Genomic DNA, 4,769 nt, shown 5'->3' on the forward strand with positions numbered 1-4,769 from the left:
CTGCGTGAAAAAGTTGCCCCTTAGATCTCTTTTATATCTTTCCCCTCTAACCCGAAACCCATGCCGTCTCGTTCTGGATTCCCCCAGCCCAGGGAAAAAACTTCGTCTATTTATCCTATCCATGCCCCTCATGATTTGATACATGTATAGTTACAACGTTTAAAAGACATTTGGATAAGTACATGAATACGAAAGGTTCGAAGCTTTATGGGCCAAACACATTGGTAGGTGGGACGAGTTTCGTTTGAGAACATACTCAGCATGGACTAGTTGGATGAAGGGTCTGTTCAGTGCTGTCTGACTCTGTGACTGACATGTACTGGTCTTAAAACCATTTTCGTACCTCCCCCCCCATAACCATCCACTTCTTTGTTGTTCAAAACTCAGATGAACTTAGCCTTGAATATGTTCAATGACCCCACTTCTGAACTCATTTCCTTTTCGTAATATACCACTTGCCTTGCTCATTGCCGGCTGCATCTGCCCGACAACTGGCATTGACTGGTGTGGAGGGTCTCTGCGACCCCTTTGTACATCCATACATCATTCCTGATGAAGGGTTTGTGCCCGAAACGTTCACTGTCCTGCTCCTTAGATGCTGCCTGACCTGTTTTGCTTTTCCAGTGCCACATTGTTCGACTTTCACCTCTAGTCCTCACTTTCTCCACATTCCAATATATCATCATTTAAACAATGCACTGCTTTTTTTAAAACAGCAAAGGCTATAACTTCACATTGCGGAACTGCACTTTCCATGTGTTTGCCAATTGAGACACAGACCTGGACCAACTTCGGGAAGAGGCAAAACACTGAGTTCTGAAAAAAAACCGTAGCACACTCAAAACGTCGGCTCTGTTTACCTTTCCACAGATGCTGCTCGAACGTTGGCTTCCTGCAGTATTCGCTGTGTTTGTTCTACACAAATGCTGCTTTCCATTAAAGAACTTCAATCCCTGTCCTCTGGTAACTGACCCTAGTCAGTGGCAATAGGTTCTTCGGATCATTAATCTGCCAATTTCCACCACTTCTGCTCCATCATTGCCAACAGCCCCTGGGAATCTCCAGTTAACCTTCTTTGCTCCAAAGAGAACATTCCCAAACTTGGGAAATGTCTCCACTAATTTCAAATTCCTCATCCCTGGACATGATACAAGTGTTACAATGGGGAAGAGTTTTGGGCAAAATATTGTCAGTTAGCAGGTGGAAAAATGTTCAGGAAGTAAAACAGAAATCCCAGTCTCCAGCTTTGTGCATCTTTGGAAACTCTTTGGGAAGTGGAATTCGAGGAGAACGAAGGATGAACTGTTCGACTGAGCAGAGACAGTCCAGACACGTCCCCTTGTTTAAGACGCCGGGAGATTCTCTGGACATGAACTGATCTGAGACATTGAAAGAATTCTCTGCACATCAGGAATTCAAACCCCTTCTCGGCTCGGGACCAATGAGAAAGTTTAGGAATAGGCAATACACTAAAAGGCTCGCAGGGCGATGGCCCTGGTGTGGAAGGGCCAGTTCCTCGTGACATGGATGTGCCTGCAGATGGTGGGATCAGACTGTCCCCATGTCTCCACAATGAATGTCCCAGGCTTTATTATGGAAAAGTAAAACTGATAGAAGACAATGGTAATTCTGGGCGGGGCAGGTTGATTTATGAATTGAATAGTAGCTTCCTCAACGCGACGGTGCGGCAGCCCCCCCCGGGCCTGTCTCTGTGGCGCAATTGGTCAGCGCGTTCGGTTTTTAACCGAAAGGTTGCTGGTTCGAGACCACCCAAAGACTGTTCTCAGTCCTACCGCTTTCTTGGCTGCGAAGGTGCGCGTTTTTAACGGTGTCAGAAAAATGTTTCCCAAACGGAAATCCTCTCCACTGAGGAAGCACAGAGGGGTTTCTGAATTGATTGAATTTCTAACGTAAATGACTGCGAATGCTGAGAGTCTGTGACAGAAAGTGAAACTATGGAGAAAGTCAGCAGGTTTGGCTGTGCCTGGATGAGAAAAAAACGAGTTCTGAAATGTCGTCTCTAATTCTCTTTCCATAGATGCTGCCTGTCCTGCTGAGTTACTCCTGCAAGTTCTGGCTTTGTTTTTCACAAAACGTCCATTTCATCTTTCGGGATGAAACACCAAGACTCGCCATTTGCAGATATTTAACCCTTTCGAAACCTGTGAAGTGATTGGATTCAAACAAACTCTGCAATGATTCAATCTTTCTCAGCTCCACAGGCAGAGAGACCTGGGAAATGAAGCTGTCAGTGTGGTTCTGTATTGGTGGGCCGAGTGGTGAATGCGATGGACATGAAATCCATTGCGGGTTCCCCACGCAGGTGTGAATCCTGCCGACGACAGTTGAGAACTTTCGTTAAAAAGAAAGGGAGATTGCTCCACGTCTTTTTAAAGATGCAAATCAGTGGAGGGTTTGAAATATTTCAATCACATTGGGACTGGTCGGGAATCTGCAACCCACTGCCTGTCAGGGTGGAACAAGCAGATACCCACAGAGCTGCTTTTGAGGCTATGAGCCAAGCGTTTGGAAATGAGACTAGAACAGTGAGGGGCATGAAATCGTGATCGAAATGAAGCAGGCACCTGAGGACAAGGGTGTTTCCTTTGCCAGTGAAAGATACTGCTTCACAAAGTTGGGCCTGTGGAAGGGAATCAGTGACGGTGATTATCTTTGGTTGTTCACCTTGTGAATGTTCCCATTGCTGCGCATGTCCGTGTTAACGTCAGAACTCTGCCGCATGGCGGAGTCAGGTACGCACAACGCTGGGGGCGCAATGGATGACGCATCTGACTCCACCTACCTGTTTGAAATGCAGCTCACAGCTTCTTCAAACACCCCAATTAATCTTTCTCATTGTCCTGAAGCCGGCATAAGGTTTGAATTCCTGATCTGCAGGAACGAGACTCTTTTCACTGTCTCGCGTCAGTAAGTGTCCCTGAGAACATCAGAGTCACGTCACAGCGCTGTCAGATGAGGGGAAGCTGAAATAGCCCCACACGCTGCTCACGGGCACATTTCACTTTCCCCAACTCACCAGCCCAACCACTGCGGCCCCTGGGAGTGGAAAGGGAACAAACACCGAAACCCAGTCTCATATTTGTGAATCTTCCGAAAATAAGAAAACTGTTAATCCCTTCGGATCTTCCATCCTGGGCTGACAGGGGTGATTGTAAATGGCTGTCCAGTCAGTGTCGATTCGTGTTGGTTGAAAAAATCTTCCTTATCTCATCCCAGCATTTCTTGCCACAGAGAACTGTGCGGCAGAGTTCATGTATATATTTCCTTGTATGGTATTTTGTAAATAACATTCGTTTGCTGGTTGTTTGTATTGGGTATTTCAGGTACATTAGCCGCTGTTCAAGTGTGTTGGTCGGTTTGTGGGTCACCATGATGCTGAGAGGTTTGAGTTGTCTGGACATCATTTACCAGATGTATTTAATATAAGGTCATGTGGCTAGGGTTTCTGCACACGTTGTGTCTGCTTGTGTCAATTTGTTGATGAGAAATCGGCAGACTGGGTTTATTGGATCGGCAAAAGTGAGGACTGGAGATGCTGGAAGCCAGAGTTTAGATCAGAGTGGTGCTGGAAAAGCGGCTAGGGTTTCTGCACACGTTGTGTCTGCTTGTGTCAATTTGTTGATGAGAAATCGGCAGACTGGGTTTATTGGGTCGGCAAAAGTGAGGACTGGAGATGCTGGAAGCCAGAGTTTAGATCAGAGTGGTGCTGGAAAAGCACAGCAGGTCAGACAGCTTCCGAGGAGCAGGGAAATCGACGTTTCGGGCAAAAGCCCTTCATCAGGAATAGAGGCAGGACGCCTCCAGGGTGGAGAGATCAATTGGGGGTGGGGGATGTGCTGGGGAGAAGGTAGTAAAGAGTAAAATAGCTGAATGGTGGTGGGGATGGAGGTGACAGGTCAGAGAGGAGGATTTAGCGGACAGGTGGGAAGGGAGATTGGCAAGTAGGACAGGTCATGAGGTCACTGCTGAGCTGGAAGGTTGGAACTGAGGTAAGGTGGGGGGAGAGGAAATGAGGAAACTGCTGAAGTCCACATTGATGCCCTGGGGTTGAAGTGTTCCGAGGCGGAAGATGAGGTGTTCTTCCTCCAGACGTCGGGTGGGGATTAGCGGCGATGAAGGAGGCCCAGGACCTGCATGTCCTCGGCAGAGTGGGAGGGGGGTTTGAAATGTTGGGCCTGAGAGCGATGGGGTTGATTGGTGCGGGTGTCCCCGAGATGTGACTTGACTCTCCAGTCTCCCCAATGTTGTGGAAATCGCATCGGGAGCAATGGGTACAAAAAATTACATTGGTGGATGAACATGTGAAAGTCTTCTAACTACCGAAGCCCAGGTTCGATTCCCGGGCAGCGAAGCAATTTTCAGTAGAGCTACGATAACGCATCCGTATCTCCCTGGTGGTCTCGTGGTTAGGATTCGGCGTTCTCACCGCCGCGGCCCGGGTTCGATTCCCGGTCAGGGAAGCAATCTTCGGCGTGTTGATTTGCCAGCCGTTCTTTTTAAATGGGCTGTACAGTTATTTATTGATCTTTATAGTTCCTGGGTGCTGCAGTGTGTAGTGGCTCGTTGAAATATTGTCCTGATTCGGATTTGTTTGTACGTATAGGGATGATTACTTCTGTCGTTAAGTACTTGGTTCGTTGCGATGTTTTCCTGTAGACGCTGTTTTGAATTTACCATTGACTGTTCGCTCTACTGTGACATCTAGAAATGGCACTTTGTTGTTGTTCTCCTCTTTTGTGAATTTTATG

At 47.4% G+C, this 4,769-nt stretch overlaps 2 non-coding genes across 2 annotated transcripts; both read left to right on the forward strand.

The window, feature by feature from the left end:
* Window positions 1-1,705: 1,705 nt before the first annotated feature.
* trnak-uuu lies at window positions 1,706-1,779 on the forward strand. The gene has a single exon. It is a non-coding gene; the product is annotated as a tRNA-Lys (tRNA).
* Window positions 1,780-4,409: 2,630 nt separating this feature from the next.
* On the forward strand, window positions 4,410-4,481 carry trnae-cuc. Its single transcript has one exon. It is a non-coding gene; the product is annotated as a tRNA-Glu (tRNA).
* The last annotated feature ends 288 nt before the right edge of the window (window positions 4,482-4,769 follow it).

Source organism: Chiloscyllium plagiosum, unplaced genomic scaffold (genome assembly GCF_004010195.1).
Source record: "Chiloscyllium plagiosum isolate BGI_BamShark_2017 unplaced genomic scaffold, ASM401019v2 scaf_46316, whole genome shotgun sequence".
NCBI classification, from domain to species: Eukaryota; Metazoa; Chordata; class Chondrichthyes; order Orectolobiformes; family Hemiscylliidae; genus Chiloscyllium; species Chiloscyllium plagiosum.